At 38.0% G+C, this 14,498-nt stretch overlaps 1 long non-coding RNA gene across 1 annotated transcript in view; it reads left to right on the top strand.

Annotated features, from left to right (window-relative positions):
* The first annotated feature begins 1,256 nt into the window (after positions 1-1,256).
* The window catches only part of LOC134477745 (uncharacterized), a 36,365-nt gene continuing 23,123 nt past the window's right edge, over positions 1,257-14,498 (top strand). The window contains exon 1 of the long non-coding RNA XR_010049948.1: positions 1,257-1,574. This is a non-coding gene — a long non-coding RNA (uncharacterized LOC134477745). The remainder of the gene's footprint in view (positions 1,575-14,498) is intronic.

The following is a 14,498-nucleotide window of genomic DNA, read 5'->3' as shown; positions in this document are numbered from 1 at the left end:
TGTATGTTTTTGGCTCCTTTATCAAAAGTGAAAAAGTTGAATGTGCATAGGGTTTCTTCCTCCATCTTTTATTCTGCCTCATCAATCCTCATGTCTGTTTTCGTGCCAGTGTATGCTATTTTTAATCACTATAGCTTTGCAATATAACTTTTAAGTCTGGGATTGTAATGCCTTGTGCTTTGTTCTTGTTGCTCAGTATGTATTTTCTATTCCAGGTATTTTTTTGGTTTCTTATGAATTTTAGGATAGTTTTCACCAGTTCTATGAAGAATGCTGTTGGTATTTGAGATTGTGTTAAATATCAATTTTGGAATTATGGCCATTTTGATTGTATTAGTTCTCCCTCTTAAGGAACAAGGGGTAGGAATATAATGGCAATTCTGTTTATAGGGAATCTAGCAAATACAAAATTACAGTAATCAGGTTGCAAAGAATGGGGGAATGGGTATTGACTGTAATGATGCTAGAAGGAAATTTTAAGGCTGACAGAAATGTTCCATTTCTTGGTTACATGGTGGTTACATGACTGTACACTTTTATGAAAACTTGCTTCATTGTAGGCTTTTAGTGGGTGAAATTTATCATATGCAAATCATACTTCAATATAAGCGATTTACAAACACATTACTCTGAGGGTAGGTGTTTATTATTCCTACTATACAGATGGAAAAATTAAGGTCAGAGAGCTATTACCATGCCTACATTCATACAGCAAGTGAGTAGTAAGGCCAGAATTTGAATTTATATATGCCATTGATGCCAAAAGTCATATTCTTCCTATGATTGTGCATGTACATATTATTTTCATTTCTTCAACTAGCATGAAAGCTCCTTATTTTTTAGTTTGAAGGGACTAAAACAAAACAATAAGACAGAACAAAACAAAACAGTGGGAATGATGCTGAATTTCAAGGATGAAACAGAAGGAAATCCCCCATAGTTGCTATGCTGCATATTGTTATACTCTAAGCAGATGCTCGGACTACCAGCCTCAGGCCTGCGAAGTTAATCAGTCAATGAAAGCATCAAATTGTTTTTGTACCTTAGTTGCTATCATCCAAGCTTGTGTTCCTTGGAATCAGCTGGTTGCCTGTCAGGGGTGGAGGGGGCAGGCTCTTTTTGTCTCCCAGCCCACAGCTGGCTGGCACTGGCTTGTGGGAAGGGCAGGCTGATTTTCTGGTTCTTTTCTTGGCCCACATGGAAGCTCTTTAAAGGCAAAGACTTTATTTTATACTTCTTTTCTAGTTCCTCAAATGGCTTGCAGAATGCTCAGCAACGAAATTAGGCTGTTTGTATAAATGAGCTTGCCTGTAAGTTGTAAGATACTGATCCCTCCTGTCCTGTGGGCATCTGGAGTTCCTATTTTAGTTGTCATTGCTGACACTGGTTTCATTTGCTGTACAAATATTTCCATTTCATGAAAAAAGATGAGGAAGCACTAAAAGACAGGAAGTGTTACTAGAATTAGAACGTGAGAGAGGGCAACACTGGTTGAGATGTTCTTGGTTATGGACCTATGAGGAAGACCATTAATCAGAGAGGACTGGAGAAATATGTGGAAGAAGAAAAGAAGGGTGAGTTATGCTGAGACTGGGCTTGGCATGAGCTTGGTGAAAATGAGCTAGGCAGCTAGGTTTGAGCTGGGTTTATGTAGATGAACTCAAGAGAGAAATGGTTACTTTTCTCGTGAGGATGTGGCTCTGTGCTAGGAGCTGGAATTCACCCTGTAGTATAAAACACCCTGGTCAGATTTTGCAAAACAATTGTGTGTGTGTGTGTGTGTGTGTGTGTGTGTGTGTGTGTGTAAGACTAACGTCCTGTTCCCAGATTTGGGGCTGGGGGTTGTGCTGAATGCTGGGAAGGGCCAGCCCCTAAGCCTGGAGCCTCTAGTAAAACATGACTTTCCTTTTCACACAGTGCTTGTTCCCAGCTTCTGGCTGTCTCCCCTGGGGAGGACATCTGTGGGGACAGTTCCTGTTTCCCTGCCATTGCAGGCTCTTGCCTTCCTGCGTGTGATATTATTGTTTCTCTGGGCACACTTCAGAGATGCCAGTGAAAAACGGAAATATCTTGTGCTTAAGAAATTTTCTTTTGAGGCAAAAAAGAAAAGGCTATTGAACTTGAAAACTTGGACCTGAAGTCCTCTTTTCCTGGTATGGGAGTGGGGGCACTGCACAGGGTCTATCAATCAGCCCGATAAGTCATACATTCAACGTGGGAAAAAGTTAACTCCTGATCATCAGCTAAGCTCTGACAGTGGTAAATTCCTTCTTTCTCCAAAACTGCTACATTTAAACAGCATTTCCTTTGGGAATCTTCAAATATGGAAATAGAGAACTTCAGTCTCTCATTCTTTTCCCTCATCTCTTTCTACATTCTCACTCCCTTTAATGTTATTTCATTCATGCACTCATTTATTCATTTGTCTCATCAAATATTTCTTGAGTACATACTTGTGGTATAATAACAAATACATCTTGATTCTTAGCATGGAGCTCCTAAAATCCTTGGGACTTTCAGAAAAAACATCTTCTATGATTTAAAATGAACCCCTCTCAATCACACCTGACAATATGCTATGGAGGTGACTTGGGGTGGAGCCCCTATAAAATCCCAGGATGGGGCTGTTTACCTAAAAGATCAAATGACTAGTGTTATAGGAAGCTTGCTCCTGATGCAGCTATGAGATGGCCTTTCACTTCCTTGGTCCTCAACTCTTTGTACTTTTGATGAAAGAAGTCGATCAAGACATATGGGTGGCTATGAAAAGTATCAGTAGTATTCATTGTAAAATAGATATATAAAGAGTTATATCTTTAAGCGACAGGGCCATGAAGGCATCTCCCTGGAGTGCAAATATGGATACCTTTTATTTTGGACAACTTTTTATGCACATGAAAGTTACTCTTAGGGAACTAGAATAATTATGGTGGGTATCAACTAACATTTTACTTAGAAGTTACTTTGGAACAGTAAAATGTCTTTCTGTCCTTTTTAGATGGTCAATATTTCCTCAAGGGCTTTAATCATGTAAAAAATTTACAAAGGATCAGTTCTTAATTCAGACTAGGCCCCACCCAAGGCAGGAGGAACTTTAAAGAACATTTCTTTTCCTGATATTCTTGAGCTGTTGGATATGATAGCCAGGAACGCTGTAAGTCTTGTTGTGGAACTAAATGACCAAGTATCAGGACTATGCACAGTATATAATCTTATAATACCATTGTGCTCTATTGGATCATTTTAGTTGAGAGCTAACACATTATTATAAATAATTATATATCGATGTATTTGTTTCTTTACTCAATTGGCCATGTGTGTTAATCTTGCCACCAGGTGTCCCTCAGGTTTGCTAATGTCTAAATTTTATCTGCCTAATGATTAGTGGTACATTCATTTCAACACCAATTTCTAGGAAGTTGCTGGTGGGGAGGGTGCCTTTCTGGGTGCTAAGACTTAAGCTCCATAAAACTCTTGAATAACAAGATCAAGGGAGTTTCTGGTTGCTAGAAATATCTGAAGTGCTGGGAGGATATGCCTAGAGATGGCATGTGGAATTTATTTCTCAACATATGGGGTCTTATGCTACTTTAAATAGATAATGTCAGAATTGAAGTCATTATAGGATACCTAGCTAATGCTTGGAGAGTTGAAGAATTACTGGATGTGGAAAAAATCTGCACATTTTTGTTAGAAGTGTTATGTGAGAATGTGGAGAAACTGTACATTTTCTCAGACTATTATGTCCACGTATTATGCCAAATACTAAAAAATGTAGAAGTGTTTAAAATAGACCTCTCATCTCCAATTTCACAGACTTATAGCCCAATGGGAAAGATCCTTCACTATGTTCATATATGGTTAGATTATACAGGTTGCTTATTCCTTATCTGAAATGCGTGGCACCAGAAGTGCTGTAGATTTACTATATTCAATATAGACATGATCAACCTGCACTAGCAAGGAAATACATAAAATAAACAAAAAGAGAAGTGGTAGTATAAAAAAGCATATCTCAAGATCCTTTGAGGCCTGAGTTTGTATCTAATTCATTTTTAATTCTCTTATAAGACATACTATAATGTATGACACAAAACAGAGGCACTATAACTTTTTTTGGGTAGATAATGATGAAATGAATGAGATACTTAAAAATTATCTCATAATTAAAAAGAGAAAACAGGCCATGACATTACACAAGCATAAATATGATTTCCAACTCTTTGGGCCTCAATTGCCTCATATGATAAGGTAAGATAATAAGACCTATTGCATGGAAGTGGGGGCAGGAAGCAGGGGAGGGGCTGGACTAGAATGGAGGGCTCATTTAGGGGACTAGGTCCAGGAGTTTAGACTAATTCTTTTTATTTTTTTAGAGCAGAATATATTTATTGAGAGAAAGAAAGCTTCTGCCTGAGAGAGAGAGAGAGAGAGAGAGAGAGAGAGAGAGAGAGAGAGAGAGAGGTCCCGAGGTTTGCCTGGACTTAATTCTTGAGAATTTTAGTCTTATTTACACATGGGGCTGTCAGATGATAATTGATGCTGAAGAATAATCAATCTGGAACAATGTGTAATGTGGGTAGAGTGGGCAGAGCGAAAATCAGGGAAATTTTAGATTACATAATCCAAGAGGCATAAAAGCCTAGATTCAGAAGACAGCAGGGATGAAACAGGGAATTAAAATGTGTTATATACACATACCAACTCCACACGGGAATGTAAACATTATGTACTGAAAATATGTACTAATAAATTTTAAAAGAGCATTAATGTGACTTTAGGAGGAAGAATTAGCAGGTCCAACTTTAGAGATATTTATCTAGGAGCACAGAGTCAGGAAGAAAAAATAAATCACTTCCTCCCAAGGAATGGAGTTAATCAGACTCTTTAGAGGCCTCTTCTCAAATCTCTACCATAGCTGAGTCTTGTTCTGATACTCTTTCATCTATTCAGATTGTGGATTTTTTGTATTTTAGTATGTTGTGTAAAGTTTGCTGTTATTAAAAGCTGCACATGATGTGTCCAGATAAAAGAAAATCAGTTACCATGGCTGTTAGTGTGAGGTTTTATGTTTTTCTAGTCAACAGTCAGGATATGTTTAGTATTTGCTGTAGCCGTAGTATCAAAGTATAAAATTTCTTCTGCTGTCCTTACTTTGGTCTGCCCTGTTGTCTTTGGGTTTACTACAGGACTCTTTTAAAGGATTCACGATGGCAAAGTAGAGATGGGTATTGAACTGTGGATTCTCTGGAACCTGGAGTTGAGCCATCTGAAAGGTAACAGTTTAGGGAACAGAAGGGAAAAAATGGTGAATCTCCAGGATTTAGGAGAGAGCTGATAGGAAAACCAGAAACTGGAAGGCTCACCCCAATTCCCAGAGAAGGTTACCTGCCTTCGCTGATGCAGAGTAATCTAGAAGAGGGACAGTGACTCCAAGAAGAAAGGAAACCAAGTCAGTAGCACTTGGCTAAAAAGTCCGAGAGAAGCCCCCAACTATAGTTAACTATAAAAACAGTATGGTGTTTTACTCTGAAAGTGACTCTTCCCACAAGGCAGACTGGAGTTGGAGAAGAAATCCAGTTCAGAAACTGCAATATCTGGATTATTTAATCAGAAATCATCTTGGGGAGAAGTTAATTGTTTGGGACTGAGCCACAGAGCAGCTGCAGAATGTCTGGCGTCATCCTGCCATAGGACTGGATGGGAGATGGGCATGGAAGACAATTGCAGAGTTGCAGTAAGCTGGACATAGACCCCATGAGAAGTTTAAGCTCAGCCAAGAAGGACATGGAGCCCTGCCATCCACAGTGAGAAGCCAGGCACAGTACGTGGGCCTTTTACAGGTGGCTGGATCTGAAAGTGCTCGCATTAAGACCAATGATCTGCTTAAACCTCCCACACTGCCTTCACAGAGGTCAACAGTCTGTTTGCTTTCCTCATCTACCAGTGTGACCAAGGACATACCTCAGCTAGCAGCAGCATGAGGTTTATAGCCAGAGTGGTCTCTGGGGTGGCAGGGAGGGTACTACAAAAATCAAAGTCCATTGAACTAGGCAGAGACTTGGGGTGGAGAAAGTGGGAGCTGCTAGGGTTACTACAGCCTCGGGTTGAATACCACTGATCACTCATGCTGAGGGGGAAAGGCAAGGTAAGATCTAGTATTCACACACAAAAACAAAATAGGTCAAAATAGGTGTGGAAACAAGATAGGTCACATCTGAGAAGACTTAATCAGAAACTCACAGTGATTATGTATCCATCCTCTATGTGTGTTGGATTCCAAACTGCACACCCTATAAAGTAAAAGACTCATTAAAAAAACATAGAAGAGCCTACTGGCTGGGGAGAAACAGAAAGGAGGCCCCCATGAGTCAGCTGGCAGGCTGGCTGGGAGAGAAAACTGCCCCTGACTGCTGTGAGCAAGGCTGATTTGGAGGAACAGAGGCTGAGAAGATAACAACTAAAGAAACAACCTAATGCTTGTATTGCTTGATCGACTTTGTAAGCCTGAAGTCAGTCATCTGAGCAACTATTTAGAAGATAACAATAGTGAGTACTGTGTATTTCCTACTATCTTATCACTTTTTTGGTTTGTTTTATTTCCTTTGAAATAAAAATAATAGTGAAAAATCCCATAGAGGAATGTTTTTAGACTTCTTTTTTTCTTTCTTCATTAGTTCTTAGGGGTTTGGATTTTCTCTTCTTTTCTTTTCTGTTTCTTTTGTAAATTTTTCTTTATTTTGCTGTCTATATTTTCCTTTTCCTTTTTTTTTTTGAGATAGGGTTTCATTATACAGTTCAAGCTGGCCTTGAACTCACTTTGTAGCTCATGTTAGCCTTGAACTCACAGTGATTCTCACACCAGTCCATTTTATGGGTCCATGCTGGGAAGGCCCAAAGGTCAGTGGTGGAAGCTAGAAAGTCTATGCCAGCAGGGTGAAGGAGCTGTGCTGATAGGTTGAGGGTTCTATGCTGTCATGTCTTTCCAACCTATCTGCCGATGCTGGTCGAGTTGCCCCTATTTTTTCTGGTTCCCTGTCACATAGAGCATTGTTTTCTCATATTTTAGTTTCAGTCCATAAACCCTCTTTCAGGTTAATTATATTTCCTATAGAGAGCATCTTGATGGACCCTACCTTCTGATCTACTCTTCCTGTGTATCAAGGCCATGTATATTAGAGATTATATCCAACTATCTCTGCCTCATTTCTGCTATGCTATTTTTCTTCCATTAGTAGTCTACTTTTCTCCTTCATTCCACTGTCTGCTCCATTCATTGAGGCCTTGCTGCCACTGTTTCTGAAATCCTAGTATTTTTTTTCTCTTTCTCTAGAATGTCCTTCAGTGTTTTTTGTAGGGTTGGATTGGTGGTCATGATCTTCCACAGCTCCTTTTTGTCATGGAAGCATCTTGTTTCTCCATTAATTTCGAGAGACAGTTTTGTAGGTACATCAATCTGGGTTGGAGGTTATTTTCTTTCAGGGCTTGGAGTACTTCACTGCAAGCTCTTCTTGATTTGATGCTTTGTGTCAAGAAGTCTGCTGTGATTTTGATGGTTTTCCCTTTATAGGTGATCTGTTTCTTTTCTCTGATGGCTTTTAATATTCTGTTCTTGTGATGAATTTCTGGGATCTTGGTTATTAAATGTCTGGGTATAGCTCTATTTTGGTTGATGGCTGGAGTTCTCTATGCCTAATACATCTGAATATCATTTCCTTTTCCTATATTTGGGAAGTTTCCTTAATTATTTCTGTGAATAGCCATTATATTTTCTTTGTATGTATCCCTGCTTCTTCATTCACATTTTTTATTCTTAAGTTATAGATTCTCTTGTCATCTTCTAGCCTTTGTATTGTTACTGCCTGTTTGCTTGTTACTTGTAAGAAATCTTTCTTTTTGAGATCAGACATTGCAAACCTGTCTTTAGGTTTTGTTAAGCTATCTCTAGTTTCTGTCAGGCAGTTTTTCCAGCTTTTGATGGAGTTTTTAATTTCCTGGTAATCTCTTTGAATCTGTTTAAGGTATTCTAGATTTTCTTCATATTCTTCATTGAACATTTCCCTCCTTTTTCTGTGTTCCTTCATTCTTCCATCTGTGTCTTCTTGAGTGGGGCTTGGGATTTCTTTTATTAATCTTCTTATAGCTTGCCTTACTTGAATTAATATCTCAGTTTTGAGCTTGTCTATGAGGTCAGGAAGATATCTCTTTATGTCTGCTGATGCCATGTCTGATATTGCATATTTGCTGCCCTCAATCTCTTTTGCATTTACCTCTCCTGGATCAATATTCACAAGGTTGGGGCTGGGGGCTTTTTCTTATTTCTTTCTGTTGTCATGTTTTTGATTTCTTCCATACAGGTGTATAGTGGATATCCCATCCCCTTTCCTTGTTGGCTATGGTTCTTCTGAAGCATGCTGGCTAGGGATTTCTGACCTCTCCAGTTTGCTGTTGGTGATTGAGGTGCAGGCAGGGGTGGTGTATGCTGGCCCTTCCCCTCCCCTCCGAGCCAGTCAACCAGCAGGGCCTTCACCATGTTAGTGTGTGCCTCTTGTATGGAATCGGTTTGGGACAACTCACTGAGTCCTGACCAGGGGTGAGACCCAGGGCAAGCAGATCCCACCAATCTGCTCTGGGCAGGGAGCAACCAACTGAAGTCACTGTGGTTCCTAGTTCAGGCTCATTCTGCCTGATCCAACATGTCCTCCAGTTGGTTGCCCCTTTCCCGTGGGAGGGTCTCATTCTGAGCACTGACTGAAGTTTAGTGCAGGTCTCCACATTGGCTCCTTTCTCCACTGGGCTTGCCGACCCCTGACTTTAGCAAGACAGCAGCTCCAGCAGTGAGCACCCCTCGACCTCGAGCTGGGTGGCTCCAGTGAGAGCAGTGTGGCCACAAATCTGAGCTGCTCCAATAGTGGTCCTGAGACAGCATATTTGACCATCTCTTTTCCCTTTGGTTTCTTCATGGGTTGAGAGGATCCATCTCCCTCTGTCTGATCCTCTCCAGGGTGTTTTTTTCTGGCATCTGAGTTGTTTCTCTCAGGGAAGCTCTGTATTTTGCTGCTTACTGATCTGCCATCTTTAGCTCCTATTTTAATTTTTTTGGTATTGGAGATTGAATTTGTGACCTCTCACTTGCCAGGCAGGTGTTTGTGCCTCTGGGCTAAACACCTGGATCATCCCTATTACTTTTAATGCATGATTGTTCTGGTTAATGTTTCAAGTGCTATGTTGAACAGGAGTAGTAATAGTGGACATTCTTGTCTTGTTCCTGATTTTAGAGGGAAAGCTTGCAGTTGTATCCCTATTTAATACAATGTTGGCTGGGGTGTGGGTATTCATCTTAATGGCTTTTATCAGACTGAGATAAGAACCTTCAGTATCTATTTTCTTCATGGTTATTAATCATGAATAAATGTTGGATTTTATTAAAGGCTCTTCTGCATCTATTAATACCATCATGTGATTTTTGTCCTTGCTTCTGTTTATGTCATATACTACTTCTATTGATTTGTGTATGGTGAGCCATTTGTGCATATCTCTGAGATGCAATCTGCTTGGTCACGATGTATCATCTTTTTGATGATTTGTTGCATTATTTTCAGCAACTTGTTGAGAATTTTTACGTATGTGATCACTCAAGAGACTGGCCTGTAGTTCTCTTTTTTGGCTGGGTCCTTGTCTGGTTTTGGAATCAGGATAAAGCTGGCTTCCAGGAATGACTTTGGGAATATTCCTTTCTTTTCAACTTCATTAAATGTTTGAGGAGTACTGGAGTTAGATCTTTCCTGAAGTTCTTGTAGAATTCAGCAGTGAATTCATTGGGGCCTAGAGTTTTCTTAGTTGGTAGGAATTCATTAATTGGGATTGTTTCTGCATAGTCCACATTCTTTTCTGGAAGCATGAAGGGATTTTTTTAAGTTTTCACAGTGAAAATCTAGTGATGATTTCAGGAGATAAAACTCATAAAACTGTTGAGGACCTCGTAATGCTCCCTCCCCATGCTTTTATCTTTTCCAGAAGTGTTTAGTCTACACTAAATGTCTGTAACTCATTTGTTACTGTTTGTTCCTACAGGCACTGGCTCTATTTGTGGTCTTTTGCTAGAGTAAACTATGGTTTTTTTCTATTTGCTTCTTTAGTTGTTAGGGTAGCAGTTTTTCCTGTGACATCTGTTCTCTACTGCACCTATGAAGAGCTGAAATTTTCATTTTTTTCCAACCTTTTTCTTGTTGTCAAGATGAGAGTGATGACTTCCAAGCTCTTTGCATGTCAAACAAGAAACCAGAAGTCCCAGGGTCCTTTTTAATTTGGCATAAATTTACTTTTGACTGGTTGATCTGGAAACCAGAAGAAAAGAATTGCCTTATTTTTTAGGTGAGGAAAGAATGTATCTTTCCTTTTTAACCATGATTACTCATTGTATATTTATTTATTTAAACAATACTTGAAGGCCTTAATGTGCATTGATTGTACTATGTTGAAATTCGGGGAAGTTATAAAGAACAATAAGATATGATTTCTGAGATTAGATTGTGAGAAATTCTTCTAGCCCCATTCTTTCCAGCTTAAGTTGTCTTCTACAGTGTAAGTTTGTTTTTTCTGCATTTGAGCTAGTGACAATGTAGCATAGAAACTATACATTTTTAGAACTAGAGATCTTGGTCCAAACATTGGCTCTGCTTCTTGTCAGGCATATATCTTGTGCAGGTTTCTTAAACTCTCTGAGGTTGATGATAGCCTATGTCAATGGACTTTTGTGAGGATTAATATATAATCACATAGCATATACGAAATAGTCAATAAATGGCAGCTATTTTAATTATTTTCTTTGATAATATCAGAAGTTTGTTGATGGAATACTAGGAAGACTAAAACAATCTCTTTTTAAAAATTTTTGATATATATAACATAAAATTTACATATTTTCATGTGTAGTTCAGTATTAAATATGTTCAATTGTGCAAACTGTTTCCATAAAATTTCATCTTATTAAACAGAAACTCTATATCCACTGAATAATTTTTCTTTTCACCTAAGTCTCTGGCAATCACCATTCTATTGTATGTTTCTATGAGATAACATCTTTTTTCATAACATGGATATGAATTTTCCCTGGAGTGAGTCATGAAGGCTTACATCATTCTTTAGGCAAGTCTTTGGTATATTTATGCAAGAAAATATATACACATTTTCCAGGGCCCAACTGAAACTGGGCAAAGTGCTTCCATCAAGATTGTATGTTCCCTGGCATCACTGTCAACAAGCCACTCATTTCCCGAGTTGTGCTTCTGTGATTTCAATATGAAAGTGTGGGACCGTGAACCTCAAACTGCAGCTTCATCTTTTTGTGCTGTGTGTTAAGGTTGTTGCTAGTTTACAATCCTGGCCTTATTAGGTGCACATTGTACCATCCAAACTTCTGAATGCAACTTCAGTCTTGAGTATCAAATTTATCTGCATGTTTTACTGGTACTTTAACTCAACAGGTCAGGCTCTTTGCACTCCAAGTCTGCCTTTCATTCCATGATCTTCATCCCTATAAATGTATTTGCATATTTCCAGCTCCATAGTCCTTATTTGTCAGAACTATATTTTGATTTTCTTCCTATCCTTTACCTCCACTTTCTATCTATAGCCAAAGGCGAGATGGGTCTAATTCATAGCTTTTCTGTTTTTGTTATCGTCTGCAATGTCACTATTGCTCACTTTTCTTTGCTTCTTCTCAGGGAATCATGGGCTCCTATCTAATCATGTTTGCCTAATTTCTTGACTTGCTGCAGGATGGTGGTCCCTGGCTTTAGAGAAGAACCCTAGAAAATAGCCTATTTGGACCATTTGGAGAAGTGTGGCTGTACAACAAGGTCCTCACTGTAGGTTCAGACTCTGAGGCCCATGGAAAATCAAGGAAGTGAAGCCCCTTAAACAGTAGTTTGATATTTGAAAAATCCACCACTATTGTATCATTGCTCACACCTTTAATATCTCACAGTTCCTTATCAGATATAACCAAGAGAGAACAGCCATAGATCAGATACATCAGTCTGGCAATGAATATTTTTTGAAACTTGTCCTAATCCTTTCCAAGTGTATTAATTACTTTCTGCTGCACAACAAATCATAAAAACTTCAAGTCTTTTTTTTTATTTAAAGGAAAAATCAGTATAAGGGTACAAGTAATACAGAATTACAAAAAAAAGGTTAGAAATCACTAGTTAATAGATTACATATTGTTATCTTAGAAATAGTTCTTCAAGTTACAGGATTAAAGCATACAAAGTGGACATTCAAACAGTGAGACTGCAAACAGTTGTGTTCAGTGGTCCAACAAAACTCAGTAATATGGTCATCTATCTTACACACCTAAACACACTTGCAGTTGTATCCTTTAGAGCACTTTTTTCCCTCTCTTTTTTTTCAGCAAAATTTACACATTTTGGGTTTTATTACTCCCATAGTTCTTATTACTTTTTTGGAAGAGAATAAAACCAAATATGACAAAACAAAGCAGTCACTCAAAACAAAGGCTAGACTTAGCACATGATGTAAAAACAGAATACAAGGTTATCAACAATGGTTACCATAATGCCTTTTGCTTCCTTAAAAAAGAATTGCCTATATGATTAGGTATAATAAAATTGAACAAAACAGTACAGAACAAGACAAATAAAACCTAAACATTGGAAACATTACAGGACTTCAAAAGAAGATAATAGTTAAACCAGAATGGGCATCATAGTGAATCTTATTGCCTTCAAAGTAGTTGCCTATATGCTCAAACTTGATACTATCAAACAGAATGGAACAGAGTCTAATCAGTCAAAACAAGATAGTGGGAGTAATACAGAGCTTCAAATCAAGTTAATAGGAAATCAAAAAAGTTACTATAATATATCCTGCTAATTTTTTGATTGTTTCCCTTAATTAAAAAATAATAAAATAAATAAATAAATATTTTTATGAATAAGGGGGAGATTGAGATAAAAGAGGACATAACAACGTAACAATACAGGTCAAAGCATGACAATTTCAGCAACATAGTGTTTCACTACAAGATAACCCGACTTAATAGTAGTTACTGTAGTGTATCTTTCCTTGAAATATTTGAATATAACTTCGTATACTATAGCATCAAACATATCAAGACAGTGTGAAACCAAGTGGATGAAAGCATTACAGGGTATTTAGAACCAGCTAAGGAAAAACGAACTATGGTTTTTATATTATCTGTTTGTCTATAAAAATTTTTGTTTATACTATCACATATAATAAAATCCAGTAAGATACAACATGATATAACTAATGGAGACAGAAGAGCAACAGTTTGGTGGGACTTCAAAACAAGATGATATTAGATCAGCACTAGCTATTATGATGTCTTGTTTTCTTCAAAATAGCTGTTCATTTCATCACAGGCAATAATATCAAGCAGCCCAGAATAAAGCCATTCAAATTAATGACTGAAAACTTTATAAGGCTTCAAAGCCACATAATGGGGAATCATGATTACCACATACTTTTATATATTTGAATCATTTCTTACACTAGGGAAACTTTTCAGTATTCATACATGTGAGTTTGATTTATTTCACTTATGAGGATGGTCTCAAGCTGTGTCCATTTATTTATAAATATCTCCAGGTGATCTTTCTTTATAGCTGAGTAGTACTCCATTGTATAAAAATACCACAACTTTTTAATCCATTCCTCAGTTGATGGACACTTGGGTTGTTTCCAAGATTTGGAGATTACAAATTGTGCTGCTATAAATATAGGTGCGCATATCTCACTGTGGTATGATGTTTTCAGTTCTTCTGGGAATATGCCCAGAAGTGGAATAGCTGGAACAAATGGGACTTCCAACCCCAGCTTTTTGAGAAATCTCCAGACTGACCTTCACAATGGTTGTACCAATCTACAATCCCACCAACAGTGCGGGAGAGTTCCTTTTTCCCCACAGCCTCTCCAGCATTTGTTGTTGTTGGTTTTCTTGATCCTGGCCATTCTTTCAGGAGTGAGATGGAATCTCAGTGTGGTTTTAATTTGCATTTCTTTAATGACTAATGATGATGAACATTGTTTCATGTATGATTTGCCATTTGTATTTCTTCATCTGAGAAGTGTGTATTCATCTCAGATGCCCATTTTTGGATTAGATATTTGAATTTTGGGGGTCTGATTTTTAAAAAATTCTTTATATGTTTTAGACAGAAGTCCTTTGTCTGAGGGAGAGTTCACTAAGATTTTTTTCCCAGTTTGTGGGGTTCCTTTTCAGTATGCTGGAGATTTCTTTTGACATGCAGAAACTTTTTCATAAGAGGTAGTCCCAGTTATTGATTCTGGGAAGTATTTCCCATGTGGTTTGAGTCCTGTTCATGAATTCTCTACCTACCCCTATGTCTTCAAGGTTTCTACCCAATTTGTCTTCCAATAGATTTAGTGTTTCTGTTTTAATATTCAGATCTTTGACCCATTTAGATTTTAATTTAGTACATGGTGAT

The sequence above is a fragment of the Cavia porcellus genome, unplaced genomic scaffold (assembly GCF_034190915.1).
Source record: "Cavia porcellus strain 051 isolate PalLab524CR breed Dunkin Hartley unplaced genomic scaffold, mCavPor4.1 scaffold_1, whole genome shotgun sequence".
NCBI classification, from domain to species: domain Eukaryota; kingdom Metazoa; phylum Chordata; class Mammalia; order Rodentia; family Caviidae; genus Cavia; species Cavia porcellus.
This window is presented reverse-complemented; position numbering and strand designations above follow the sequence as displayed.